Raw genomic sequence first — 15,315 nt, 5'->3', positions numbered from 1 at the left:
AGTGACTCCAAATTTCTAGCTAATCTTGATTTAGAAAACAGAAGTTATCACTAGGGTAGATAAATATCGAAGACATGACTAAACAATCAGCAGATGATGCCAGAACACACCACTGTCCTGACATCTCTCCCTTTTCACCTCCCCCAACTCACACTGCAAGTTCTATTATATGAACTTTTAATTTACTGGTTTTTTAAATTAAGAAACTCAAGATTTGCAATTCAGGTGCCTTTACACAAATAACTAAACACATGCTGTGATATTCAGGTGTTTGCCAAAAATCTCTAAGAACTGATGCTGTAGTTCCTGACTGACCACTCCATGAGTTTCCTCACTCCTGCAAAATTTAATTTATCTGTATTCCATCTGCCATTGCCTTCTATCAAGATTACTTCATCTAGAAGTTAAAAAATAGTGAAGAAGTAATTAATTTGTCCCTTTTCATAGCATGTTCTAGCATCGCTTTACCAGAAAAGAAAAAAAAAAAAAAAAATCAATTAACTGAAAGAAAATCAGATTTCCATGAAAGAAGTACATCAAGCCACCTTCTCAACATCAACTACATAAAAATTATATGACAGTACTTGAACCAAAGGGAGACTCTTTCACTCAACAAATAAAGAGACAAAAGGATGGTTTGATTAAGGCTTTCATTTCAAGAAAAAATTCTAGTGATGTAGCACCTAGTGAAGCACAGGATATTAATCACTTATTCCCCTTCAACTTCATTAAAAATCTCTTCTTCTGCTCCCACTTCAAAGCTTGCAGCTGAAAGCCTGATTTGTCCTGTTGGCTCTACAGTGGGATGGCTCTCTGAATCTCAGAGTTATCACCAGGGAGTGACAGGCTCTCCTGTGACAAGTCCAGACACCAACTCTACTATTCCTTCCACAAAGCAAGCTGGTCTGTGAACAAGCAGCCCTGAAATCCTGGATTCATGTATTTTTCCCATATCACCTTACTCAAGTATGTACATAAACATTCCTATAGAAAAATCTGGATTTAAGTCCTTGTTAAAGGTCTCATCAGGCAAACCCATACATTGTATTCCGTTAGAAATACTTTGGATAAAAGATTTTTTCCTTCTTTTCTTTATCATATCTAATATTTGCTATGCTTATAGCTTTTTTTCCAAGTCAATAATTCATGGGTAATTTCAATATATTATACATCTGTGATAAGTTTCCCTAAAGCACAGTCTGTCTGCTGCATTCAAGAACAGAATCATTAGATTCCATATAAAAATCCAGCTCCTGGAAAACTGAGAACTTACCCTACAGTGAACTCACTCCTTACAGAACTTACTCCTACAGTTTAGAGAAAGGTCATAATAACTTGTATACTCCACCCCTTTAAATAAAGATACTGCAGCAGCCAGAAAACAAGATGCAAAGAAAATCCTACATGTTCTGAATTTATCCAAGAGAAGTACTGTAAAGATAAGCAAAAAAGAGGGGTTTTTAAAATTACTTACAAGCAAGGATTTATTTACCCCTCTGGCTTAACTGCTGGCAGTATCAGCAAGGCAATCCCATTACAGCTGACAGTGGCTGCGTGGTACAAACACCTCCTAAAGAAAAAGAAAATAAACCAAAAGCCAGAGCCCTTCAGGCTGGAAGGAGCTGCTGGAGCCCAGCCTCCTGCTCCAAAGCAAGGCCAGTGCTCCACTCAGACCAGGCTGCTTTCACCAGCTGGGTCTGAAAACTGACTCAAAGGATGAAGATGCTTCCCTAGAAAATTAAAGCCTTCTTTACATATGCTCATTAATAATGACACAGATCAGAGACCTCCCACTAGCCCTAAGCCAGTGACAAATCTTACATCACTTTCTTTAAATACTTCTACAGTTAATGAAGTTCAGAACCACTGAATTACTCCAGTTTCCCAACACATTCCAAGGTTTTAATTAAATGCAAAAAGCATCCCCTATTATTGATGCTGAACACATTTTTAAGCAAGTTGTGCTCACAAATGACTACATCAACACAGGCAGAGTCAGTGTCTCAGCTCTGAGGACCAGTGTTGACTCAAAGCAACTGCTTTTCTCCCAGCCTGGGACAAGCTGGAATAAATCAACTTGAATTTCATAGAAATAACTTATGTAGGTAAGTTTGCACACTAGTTTTTAATATCAGCTGTCACAACTGCTTTGCTGTCCCCTTGATTCAAGATAAAACACAAATAAATCAGTTTCCCAGAGACAAACCAAAACAAGCAAACACATAAAAGCAAACTTACCCAAGTGATTTGTATTTGGGGATGATGGCTCAAACTGACTTGCACCCAAGCACTCTTGACCACACTCACTACACATTTCCAATGCTTCAAATAAGCTTCAACATTTATTAAATGAGTGTAAGAGCATCTTACATGAAGACCAACTGATTAATTCCTGCATATACTGTATTTTTAATAGCATAAGCTGGCAAAGCAACACATTTTTATAGAACTCGATAAATCCATACTTTAAGCTTTTTTTTCTTCCTTGTCAAATAAAACCCACATCTGGTAGATGTTAATTAAAAAAAAAAAAAAAAAAAAAAAGGCTGAAATTTCCCTAAGAGGAGGCAAACACAGGCACAAATCACCAATTCCCACATAGTCAAGCTCTGCCTCAGGTTCACACATTGTCAAATTGGTGACAGTGAGCAAATAGGTACTAGGAGAGCAAACAATATTGCTACGAGTTTCAGAACATGCTTGGCCTTTGTTTTAATGGAATTAAGTCACATGAAGGAAGCACAGAGAGAACATCTCCCAGCACATCCACAGGGTTCAGTGAAAACAGAAAAACAGCCACCATTTGCACCTCAAGAGTACTAAGTACAAGGCAACCAGTCAGATACCCTGATGATGGGCTCAGCACAGCAAAATAGAATTAGAATTCTTTTTAATAGAACTGAAGGTAAAGAACTTCTCCAAGGATACTCTATGAATCAAAAAAAAAAAAAAAAAGAAAAAAACAAAGCAGCAAAAGCTTCTAAACTAATACTGATTCCTTTGTGATCTCTCTCAAAGGTCTGTATTAATTCTCAACATCAGGAATAAATCCACTGCAGGAAATAATATGAAAAAACCCACATTTTTTGAAAAACACTATGAAAATAAACCAAAAACTACTCAAGATTTGCCTTGCCTTTCATGTATTACTTATATGTCAGGTGTAGTAGAACGGACCCATGTTGGAGTATTATAGTTATTTCCCTTCTCCTAGTTGAACAAGCACAGGACTGAATCTATTAAAAAATTGGAGGAGTCAGGAAGACAGGGAGAAGAACACAGCACAGTAAGTGAAAACAGGGGTTAAACAGCAAGATTATTCTGAACCTCCATCAGAAGAACACACAAACCCTCCCAGAAAGCTCTGTATATTCCAACAGCACTGGAATTACCTGCACGAAAACTGAAGTAGACACAAGAATAGCCAATGGTTTATTTGCCACACAGTACCTGTGCACTACATTCCACACCCCTTCCAGCTCCTGGACTCCACAAGGTACAGGAACAACTCATGGCTGCCTTCAATTACCTTGTAACAAACCTTCCAGTCAGCTCTTACAAAAAGATGAACCTTTCCCCGTCACTGGTCCCTTAAAATGTCAGATTTCCATAAGAACTGAAGGGTTCCATTCCCTTGGCTTGAACTTCTTGCCAGCAGAGAAGCTGTACCCCAGCTCCATGCCTGCTGTCACCCCTCAGGTGCCAGGTAAATCAGCTTTCACAGCTTTTCACCTGGGTTATGTGACAGCCACACGGTGTTGGTGGCTCAGAGTGGCTCACAGGTGGCACTGTCTGGCCATCACCACTCTCATCCCTGCCTTTGCCACTCCAGCCTGGCTTCAGGGAGCAGAGCCTGTCATGCTGCTGTACAAGTTAATCAAGCAGTGGCCAAATGTGCAAAGAGGCTCACCCTGTAATCTTGTACTGAGGTTTGAACTCTGAATGAAGCAGCTCAGATGGCTCCCCCTGCCAATATTAAAATCAGACCAGAGATTCCCATCTGCCTTGTGCTCGAAATCCCAGCAATTAAGAGGGTCAACATTGCAGCTATACATGCTGGCATCCCACAAGAGATTTAAATATTCTTTTTTTAATGAGAGCCTCAAACACTTCCAGGGATGGGGCATCCAGAGCTTCTCTGGGCAATCTCCTCCAGTGCCTCACCACTCTCACAGGAAAGAATTTCTTCCTAATATCCAATCTAAACTTCCTCTCTATAAACTTGAAGCCATTTCCCCTTGTTTAATTTCCTACTCCATTACAGAACTGTCTTCACCCTACCACATGCTTTATGTCCATGTCAGCAAGAAAAAGAAGGGTATTCTTAAAAATGGTGTATACATTGAATGCTATTCTCATTCATACTGGCCAAGCTGAGGATAATGGAGGTCTTTTGAAATAAAATACAGTTTGTCCAGAGATCATTGTGGACTATTAAAGTAAACATGCTCAGGAAGCATATAGATTTCCAATTATTTAGGCTTTTGCATATACACTTACAATGACAAGCATGAAGGGCACTGCAAAATAGGAAAGAAATACTCTTGCAGCATATATTTCAATAAATCCAGTCATTCTCTGCTCTGATACCCAAAATTAAAGCAAACTTTTTTTACAAAAGTTGAGGTAATATTTCAGTTTTTTTGGAACAAAATAATATTATCTAGAGGCAACAGAGCATTTGTCAAGTACTTAGGAAGCCACGAGACTAAGACAGAAAGTGTATTTGCCATTTCCTTCTATTTATGTCACATTTTTATCTTGTAAATACAAATTCAGAAAATGTTAATGACTTAAAAAAACCTCAGAACTTATTACACTAGTTTATGCACAAGGAGGGAAACAGGGCTTTTGCAGTTGGCAATATTGGTATACTGTAATTTGAAAATATAGCCAACTGCAGTTCCTTATCCTGTGCTGAGGATGGATATTTTTGTCATGACAAGTAGTGTACATAAAAAATATTTACCTGCCACAGGCACTTTAGTGTTAGAAAACAATAAAAAAAGCAAAACACTAAGGAATGTGACTATATTTGATTGTTCTGCTCATCTGTAATGGTTAATGTTTCTATGCAGCTCCTGAAAAAATAATCAAAGCTGAAGAATGAAGGGAAAAGCAGCTGATAAATGAAACTAAGCATCTTGTCAAGAAAGATAAAAATGTGGTTAGAGGTCAGTGAAGGACAAAGGGAGGGAGAGAGTGGAAGAATTCTAGAAAATTTCTTGCTGGGCTTCTCTAGAAGGCTAAGGCAGAGAACTGCCAGCAACAAAAACACTGTCACTGAAGGAGCAGGGGAAATGAGCAGTGACAGGATGCCAGGATCACAGCAGGACAGGTGCTTTGTGCAAGTTAAACCCAACTCCTGCACAAGGAAACAGCAAAGCAAGTGTTCCCCTGCTCTACTCTAAATAGATCAGCAGCAGAGGAATTGGAGGAATGCTCTGTGGCTGGGAGATGTGAAGGGAAACTGCAAGAGTCCTTCCCTCTCATCCAAAAGGAAAAGCTGTGCTGGGGCACCTGTAAAGCCCCAAAGTCAGGAGGGTGTGTTCAGGATGCCTGGTGGCAGGGCAGGAAGGAGTGGCAGTGCCATCAGGCACACACAGGGAGCACAGGAGAGTCACTAATGCTGACAGAATGGCAGCAGGAAAGCAGCACGGCTTGGGAATGAGCACCATGCTTCCAAAGGCACACTGCAAATCCAGCCCATGACCATGGGATCACAGAATGCTCTGGCTGGGAAGGACCTGAAGAGCACCTCACACACACCCCCTGCCATGGGCAGGACACCTTCCAGCAGCCCAGGCTGCTGATCAAGGCAGATGAGGAACTTTGCAGTGAGTTACAGACAGAAAACCAGCAACCCTGATAGACCCAAACCCCCTTCTGTCTTGCTAACAGTTGAAGTAAAACCAAACCCACCACTAGAGAACTTTCTAAATTGTGGTTTCTGGCTGCTGGCAGGAACCCAGCTCTCTTGCACCCTACCCAAGCAAGCTGAGCCTCTTCCCTTCAGTTCTGCTTCAGAAAATGACCAACCCACGGCAGGTAGAACTTGCCAACAGCAAACTCACGCCCAGCTCTCCTGCTGTAGCACACACACCGAAGGTATTTCTTATCTTCTAGCCCTGCCCACGTGGATTGCAAGTTCCTGTGATTCACTGAAACCACAAAGGAGGCAAGCAGCAAGCTTAAATAGAATATCACCTTAATTCTTGAGCTATGAGGTCGGACTGGGTTTTCTTACATGTGATCACCATCACAAATGTCCATGCTCACGATATCAAAAGCCACCTAAAGAGAGTTTTCTGTGGTGTCACACAGGACAGCTTCACCCCCAGTGGCACACTGTGGTCTCTATCAGCCAGTCACTCTCTGGTCTGTTTCTGGGAAAGAAGGGAACAGCAGGGTAGCCCATTTGTTATGACAGCTTTGCACATTTCATTTTATTTTTCTCCTCTCTTCCATTCTCGGAAGAGGAAAAGCCCAAAGACTCTTAATTTATGGTGTAATTCAGTTTGAAACAAAAGCTAAGCTCACAGGACATGGGGGAAGCAGGTAAACTGCTAAGCAATTACAAGAACTGCACTGAAAGAACACTGGTAGTAAAGAAGAAAATTCCTTTTCTGTTCAGAGTATTTCATAAACTGTTGTTAATTCAGTCATTTTCGGCCAGAACTTGTTCACTAGAATGAGCTCTGACAAAAGATTCTGCTACACTCTACCAACTCCTTAAAAAAAAAAAAAAAATCTACATTCCCTTGTATGCTAAATAGCCTTTGTTATCTCTCTGGAGTATCAGGTTACCAATTCCAATCCCATTAACTGCATGAAAACACTGCATTGTATTCAGTGTGACTGTTCTTTGTTAGTCCTGTGTTCCTCTATGTCACTTCCACTGCTCAAAATACTCACGTCCCCAACTCAGCTTATTCGAAGTTTGCCCTTGTCCCCACAGAAAACACTACAAATGCTTGGATTGACTTAAAGGCACAGATGAAGCCCAGGGCAAGCTCTCTAAAAAAAAAAAAATAACCAAAAAACCACCACAATCACTTCCTGATGGGCAAGGACAAGGGCATTCAACCACTGCCATATGTTCCTCTCTGGATGGGAATTATTATTCCAGGTACTACTGCTAGTGAATATTGCCAGCCACACAGCTGCAATGGCACACTTAAGCATTTGCTCTCTTGATTCCCAATATCAACTTCTAAATCTTATCAGCTGTGGCATCTTCCTACTTTCTTCTCCGGTAAGACTGACATGTGCAGCCACTGAGGAGCTCCTTTTAACTTTCCACTCATGTCACATAGAAGAGGGAGAAGAAAGACAAGGACAGACACAGATTTAACAAGTGCTTAAGTGCCTAAAAGAGGTGCAATTTAGTATGGAACTGGGGGATTTGCATCAATGAGAGTTCTCTCCTCTGTTTGCAAGGAAAACTGATTTCTTTTAAAGTTCACTTAATGCCACACTAGTCAGAATTAACATTAATATTAATCTACTGGATCCTTGCTATAAATTCACTAATTGTCAAGATACATGCAGCTTTTATATGGCTTCAAGCTTAGTATTTAAGAAACACAGACTGACAAGCAAATATCTATCTCTTAGAAAGCAAGAAGTCAAGCTTTACTGTCAATAACCCCATTTTACTCACAAGGAAATAATTACCATCAGCACAGGCATGGCAGGAGGGAGAGGAGACAAAGCAGATCTGATCTGCTGAAGATCCCCAAACAGCCCTATGACATTCACACTGAAGCCACACTGTCTCCCCACTTCAGCACAGACACAAAACATCTGGCTGCCCAGCAGAATTACAGCCTCTCTTTATCCCTGTTCATGGAACTGCTGACTGACAATAAAGCCTAAAGTTTCCAAAGGTTCTTCCGGAAACTCCAAACTCCTTTTGAACAACAGCTTGGAAACATCGACAAACACCTCAGGAGTCCAAAAACATTTTAGCAAAACACTTCCAGTTCACTTGAAGCAAAAGGAAGTCCCAGCTCTGAAGATTCCTGGAGAGAACACAATACAAAGAAAGCAGCAACAGTTTAAGTGGCCAGTTTAAAACTGGACAAGGCAGAGGCTGAGCAAGGTACAGGCTGGAAACACGTCAGGTGCTGCTGCAGTAAGGGAAGTAAAAGTCAAGGTTACACCGAGTACAGCTTTCAAAGCAAGTAAATAAATTCATACTACAATGTCAAGCCTGGAGCAAGGGCAGAAGCTGGAAGTCAGTTGCATTATACATTTCTAGAATTCCCTCCCCTTTCTGCTCAAAGGGGCAGTAAGGCATTAAAATCTGACATCTCAAAATACCATGAAACCATCATGACCGCCAACATGGAGAGAAAGAACTCTCCTTTCAAAGGCACAGATGTCACATCACACTACCAAGGAGGGAGCAATACCACAGAGGACAACATTCAAGCTCACCTTTAAAGCTGTGCTGCTTGCTTGCAGGTGAAAAACAAACTGGAGTGCCTCACAACTTTTCCAAGCTCAAATATCCTCTTAGTGCATCTGCATGAGCATTTTCCATTAGCAAAGAAGGTTAAACCCTCTTAGCTGAAACACACATTATCTACACTGCTCATTCCAATCCTCAAAATTAATGTCAGTCCCACAGAAAAACTTCAGGGATCTTCACAGGTTATCCATGGATTACTTGTAGCCTCTCTGCTACTATTTCCTCTGAGTTCCACTATCTGGGGCTACACAGAACACACAGGCCATGATATGAAGATTCAGTTGGCAATGATGGGTGTAGACGTGTCCTGCACAGGAGACTCAAATACTGGAATTCAAGTAAAAACATAACTTATAATACTTGGAATTGGCAGCATCCTTCTGTATTATAATGCAGTACACTGGAGTTTTTTTTACTTACTGTGGATGAAGTTATAAAGTGTTTACCCAAACTCAATTTGTAAGAGGACAATGTAATTGGCCAAAATTAATCCAGTAAAGTATATCACTACCTTTGGAGACATGAGTGATCAACAGATCACACTCTGTGAACTATCCCATACATATGAAAAAAAAAAAATCTCTTTATAAATATTTACTCATTTAAATTACAGATCTACCTTACTACCCACACAGAGGAGACTACAGAGATGACCGTCTGTCCTCATTACCATCCTTCCCTTCTTGTGCTAAAGATAGCTTGGAGAGTAAAAATAAATAAATCCTCAACAGCATTAGGAATTAGACAATGTCATGTTGAAAGATACCCCGATGAGAAGCCTTATCTCTCCTGGCTGGCTGGGAGGGCAGGGGGGCTCTGACCCACAGAAGGGAGGGAGCACTTAAGCCTCCCCTAGGTGGTCTCTCTGCAGCAGGCTCTACTCCCAGCTGTAATTGCTTGTCAGTCCTAACTGGATGCCTGAACACTCTGGAACAGTTCAGCAGAGTATTTAAACAGATGGATGGTACAGGCCACTGGAACAAACCCCGTTTTTCCCTGGCTGCAGCTCTCTTTCAGCACATTCCTTTGAAGTCGGTGCCACTGAGGAATCAACAACAGCTGAGAAACATGTGTTATCATACAACACCGAGCACAGCCACAGCACTGCACAGCAAGATGCTTTTGTGCAATAATCCTGCACTGCAGCAAGCATTACAGGGTCTTTTGTTGTGGGGGAGCCCGTTTTCCAAGCACAACGAGAAAATAAACAGATTCTTCCCTCCTTAAGGAGTGACTCACAAGCAGCAAGGTGAACCAAGCGGATTTCTCAAGCGCTGCCATCTGAAAGCTCACAGTGCCTGCTGTCTCCTGGGCTCTTCTCAGATACATTAACACTCTCCATATTTATGGCATCACAAAGACGTGCAGATGCTTGCAGAGATCCGAGTGAAGTAACCCAGAGTGGTCTGCAGTTCCCCTGGCAGATGTGACAAACCCCTGCACCTACACAGCTTGAACCCACCTTCCTTCCCCAAGCAGGACAAGTTCTGTGATCTCAACTTGCCAGGTGACAAACTGGAGAGAGATGGAGCAGGATGGCACACAAAGACCAGTCAACCCCCTCCCCAGCCTTTATCAGCACAGAGAGAGATAACATACAGGGAGAAACACCACAGCCATCCCCTTATCAGCCAGGAAAACCACTCCTGTCAAAGGCCTGAGATCATCACATGCTTTGAAGGGGAATGGGAAGGGTGGGAAGAATTAAGTTATTTATGAAACTGAATTTGAAACTAGATTCACTGTCCAGATTCAGAAGCAAGGGAGCTGGCTAAGTGCACATACAGGAGGACAGCGAGTTTTATACACACAACCACACCTACACTTGCCTAATAACAACTTTATACAGAATCGAATCTCATTTTCACTGAAGAGAAACAAGCAACAGGTTAGAGGCTCGCATTTACAAAGTGTCCTAGTCTCAAACCTTACAGGAAGGCAGGCAGACTATAATATATCTCAGCCCACTGTAAAGTCCCAACCCCACCATGAAAAAAATTACAGGAAAACCCAGGCTTTCAAAAAAGCCCCAGAAAACCATAAAACATTGACATTTAATGTCAAGACAGAAGTCTTAAAGACTTAAAAACCCAAGCAAAAAAACCTAAAATTAGAAAGCAAACGCATTGGTGGACTAAACTAAGTTCATAATAACAGACCTCACAAAATAAAATTACCAGGAACAGTGAGCATCACGCTGAGGGGGGTCCCCAGCCCAGTCCCCACAGGACAGTTTTCCACCCTGTAATTCAGTTTAACAGTTTCTTTCTGGAGAGGTCAGTGCTGTCCTTGATATTCAGCTTGAGGGAGACTTAAGAGACCACAGAAAAAGCATGCACTGATACTGTCAGAGACATTCAGGGGATAAAAATAACCCCAGTCTCAAAACCTTTGCAGCAGTGTAAAACTCCAGTGTTGCTCAAAATAAACGGTGATGCTCAAGATCGCCACAACTTTCCAAGAATGAGTATTAGCACAAGCCAAACTACCACCTCATAAGCAATCAAACCCACAGCTGAACATTTACACGCAATTATTCCTACAAATCATGTGTAAAAGCACTTAGGAGAATCAGGACAACCTCAGTATCCCGGGAGGTCGCACTGCCCTGCGATGGCAGAAGCAGGAGCAGAACCCACCATCCTCAGTGTTCAGCTTTGCATTGTCAGCAACGCTGTCTCCATTCCTTTTCAGAGCTCCCCTCAAACAGATTTTAACAAGTTATATTAATAACTTAATCTGGCTCGTCAGAATTGTTGCTGCTGTTTCCAGTAACAGTTCGGGGCAGTTTTGAAAAGACTTAAACTTCTTGCTAAATATGACTTGGTATTTTTCTCCTCGTATTTCCAACTATCCCAGACTTGTTCATCTCCAGGAAAGATTAAAAACAAGATTAATTCAAATAATGGATCGAATTCTGCTAGGCTCATGAAGGTGGAAAGGATGCGGAGATTACTTAACTGTAAGAAGTGAACCACCTTTATCTCTCAGGTGTCCTAAAGGGCACACAACTAAATACCATGAATCCAATCCCAAGCAGTCAGTTCACTCAGCAATTCATTCTGTATAAAAAAAAATTCTCTAAGACTCAGAGAAGTACTTCCAATTTCATGTCTAGCCTACTTTCCAATGAGATATCATCAAACAAAAAGTTAATCCGAAATTAAATTTTCTCTCTTCTTTAAAGAAACTGGGGGGAAAAAGTAAGTTCAGCCACACGGTGTTTTGAGCTTCTGGAACGGTACCTATCAAGAGGAAATATAACAGAAAGAAGAACCACCTCCAGTCAAAAGAGTTGACTGTTCATTCACAAGCTACATATTCTCCACTGAAAAAGACAAAGCCCTTCACACAATCGCACCGCTCCCAATACAATTAGCTGGGAGCCTGAAAGCCCTTAAACAGGTGTCTTTGCAGAAATCATTAGGCAATTGATTTGCTCGCTCTCCACAGCCCGGCAAACGCTCAATTTCAACGTGTGATACTGACTGGAGCCGAGGCAGGAACTCACAGCTCCGAACCACGCTTGCTAAAGCCCCGGCAGCACTTTTCGCCACGGATGTGAGCAGCTTCCAGCGATCTTGGGAATGTGTCAACCTCCGACACACCTGCGGCTTGGGGACGGGAGACGTGACAGGTGTAATTCCAAAGGGGTCACCGAAATCTGCAACCTTCCCCCGCTCCTGGTCCTGCACACTGACGAAACCCACGAGCACCGTGAAATGCAGTTCAGGACTGCGTTTAAATCACCGTTCTGCTGGACAGAAAGCAGCCTGGCACACACAGGACTAGCTCACCCCAAACCGGACCCTGGACCAGACCTCCCCAAAAACACTTCCGAGCTGGAGAAACCAAGCAGCAGAATCCATCTCCTTACCCTTCAAAGTTCATGCCTCGGGATTGTCCTACCGCACTGTATTTGCTTAAGCTTTTCTCATCAATAGTACCCGATGAGAAAAAAAAAAAAAAAAAATCCCAAACCAAAGAGTCTCACGCATTCCCTGCTGGCAAAACACATTTTCTTCTAATCTTTCTTCTTACAAGGGAAGAAAAAGAGAGAGGGAGGGGTTGGAGCAGGAATAAAAGAGATTAATCGTGAAATAAACCGGCACTGCCCGGAGAAGGGGGAGAAGAAAAAAGATCAAAACAAACAGTCCACGTAGGAAAAAGGGGGAAAAAATGAAAAGCAGAAAAATAGGTTCAATTTTCTTTCCGGTGACAGGAAGAGAAGGGGAAAGAAAACTACTGCAAAGATTTCCCTGTGTAAGAAAAGTAGGTTTTGAATTCCCTTCCTCAAGGACACGGAGAAATATCCCTTACTTTTCCACGCGATGCCCAACGGAGAAAGACAGAATGCCAGGAGAGAGGAAAAGCCGGAGGAAGCCGCGAACGGAGAAGCGAAAGGTCAGAAGGGAGTGGGAGAGGGCTGGGAAGAGAAGAGAGGGGAACAGCAGAGCCGAAAACGGAAAAAAAAAAAAAAAAAAAAAAAAAAAAAAAAAAAAAAAAAAAAAAAAGAAAATGCGAGGGGAGATGGGAAACGGGCGAGAGGGACGGGAAAGTTGGCGAGCGAGGAGGAGGCAGGGAAGGGTCACAAACCTTCCAGAGAGAGGGAGCGGGGACGGGGATCAGCACCGGGGAGCAGCACTCACCGGCCGTGGCTCCGGGCGCCCGTCCCGCGGCGGCTCCGGCAGCGGCCGCCGACCCCGCCTCGCTGCCCGCGGGGGGCGGCGCGGCCGGAGCAGCGCCCGCAGCTCCGCTCGGCCCGGCCCGGCCCCGCTCCTCCCCCGGCCCCGCGGGGCTGGGCGGGCTCCTCCGCCTCCTTCCTGCCGCTGCCCCGGCTCCGGGGGGGCATGTAACGGAACCGGGGCGCCAGCACGGCATTGTGGGAGCTCTTAAAGCCGCAGCCGCCCCCGCCGCCCCGGCCCGGCCCCGCTCCGCGGGAGCGGCGGCGCTGCAGCCCCGCCGGAGCCGAGCCGAGCCGGACCGCCCGCCCTCCTTCCTCCGCGCCCGCTCCAGAGCACGCACCTCGGCTCCAACGAGATTGTATATCCCCCCTTATTGTTTCTGGAAGAAACAAGAATGCCTTGGGTGCTTGTTGGAACCGGGATGCCGGCAGGCAGTGTTGTTGCTGATTGGGATTTTGTTGATGGAAAATTCCCCAGGAAAAAAAAAAAAATCATAAACCTCAAAGCAGCACAGATTGCAGGCGGCTGTTTGGGCAAAAAGTTTCGAGTATGAAGTTTTAATCAGTTTTGGGAAAATGACCATTAAAAAATCCGAAGCCTATTTGGAAATGAGGTTCAGCGCAGTGATGCACAGGCATTTTTCACTCTGCTGGCGCAGGGTCTGCGCTCAGTTCTCAGCAGCTGCAGCAGCACAGCAGCAGCGCTCGGTCCCAGCTCTTCCTGGGCTATGGCCTTCCCAAAACTGCCTGTGCCGTGCCCAGGACATGCTGGTCACTTAAAGAAGAGTCTCATCAAAAGAACTTCTTTCTTGTTTGTGTTATCACTACTCCTCTTGTCGGTTTTGAGCATCTCGAAGTGTTTTTATCGAGATTTTTTTTTTTTTTTTTTTAATTATTGATCCTTCAGAGGAAACCATGGTTTTGCTTCCATACAACTTTTAAATACAGGCAAATAAATATTTGTGAGATTTGGGTTTGGGGAAATTTGCGCAAATATTCCTAGTAGGTCTGGATCTTGGGTTATGATCTTTCTTCATGGGTTCTTTTTGATAAGCAGATTTTTTGTAACCACACCTCCAAAGTTCCTACTACAAATGCCTTCAGAAGACTTTTATTCCTTTGTCTAGGCAGTTTTATCCTCTTTTAGATGAAGAGGTGCTAAGCCGTCTGTGAGAGGAGCCTTCAGCACAACATGAAGTCAAGGCGTGGTTGTAAAAATTGGATTATTCTTTGGGGGACCATGTGCTTTCTGTGGTCAGTTACACACACATACCTTCAGTTTAAGAAACTTTAAAAAAAAACAACACTAGAGGGATAAAAGGAAAAAGGAATGTTGCTGATGACTAATTCTGCACTCTACTGGATGAGATTTGTTTGCACTAGGCATTTTTTACTATGACTTTCAAGAATGTCATACAATGTCCTAAAACCTTGGTGCGTTTTTTAGGTAGATTCTTTGTTGCAAAATATTTAACCAAATATACCTGTCAAGATCCCGAGGGCTGCTGTTCTCAGAATATACCACTGCTTCCTTTTGTTTTTCAAAAGCCTGTAAACACAACAGGAGCCATAAAACTCATGGGAGAAATTTTCCCAAAATTCAGGCTTCCCAGGGACTCTTATGGAGTGAATGATTTGGGAAGCTATTGGAGCTATATGACCTGGGAAATTATTGTTAGGAGGAGAAAAGCCTTTTTGAAGGAGTTAATGGTTTACTGAAAACAAGTACTTGATAAGTCATTGAGTTTGTGTTGTTTGCCCGCTCCAGGTGTTCAGCAGAAGCGGGGCCACAACATCAAACATCGTGTTCTCTATTCAAAGTTCACTCACCAATTAGTTTCTCAAGCGCAACAAAATAATTTTTATACACTTTTCTGTGTAATTTCCTGTGAGAAAGTTTGGTGAATGAAAAACACCCCTTTATAGAGGGGAAATTAATGGCCACAATTAAGAGATTTCTGAATGTTCAGCACATACACAACAAGGCATAAAATGTTTATGCTCAGTGTTGTTGTGGTGTTCGACTTGCTGGCTGGGCACGGGCATTTTTTATATTCTAATCTCTTATTTCTTCCTATTTCCCTTTACAATTTGGTTGTGAAGTCACCGAAGGGAATGCATTTCCAGTGCTTCGAAATAGCGTTTGGGAATTTTT

At 42.9% G+C, this 15,315-nt stretch overlaps 1 protein-coding gene across 3 annotated transcripts in view; it reads right to left on the bottom strand.

Annotated features, from left to right (window-relative positions):
- Positions 1–13,190, bottom strand: part of RASSF8 (Ras association domain family member 8) — a 70,721-nt gene extending 57,531 nt beyond the window's left edge. The window contains exon 1 of one of the 3 annotated variants that reach the window (XM_056516306.1): positions 13,126–13,190. The gene's annotated coding sequence lies outside the window, so the exon portion shown is untranslated. Of the gene's footprint in view, positions 1–9,715; positions 9,760–13,072 lie in introns of those variants that run through there. The other 2 variants (XM_056516307.1, XM_056516308.1) reach the window with 2 other exon arrangements.
- Positions 13,191–15,315: the final 2,125 nt, after the last annotated feature.

Source organism: Oenanthe melanoleuca, chromosome 1A (assembly GCF_029582105.1).
Source record: "Oenanthe melanoleuca isolate GR-GAL-2019-014 chromosome 1A, OMel1.0, whole genome shotgun sequence".
NCBI lineage: Eukaryota > Metazoa > Chordata > Aves > Passeriformes > Muscicapidae > Oenanthe > Oenanthe melanoleuca.
The sequence above is the reverse complement of the archived record's forward strand: the minus strand, read 5'-3'. Positions and strand labels throughout refer to the sequence as shown.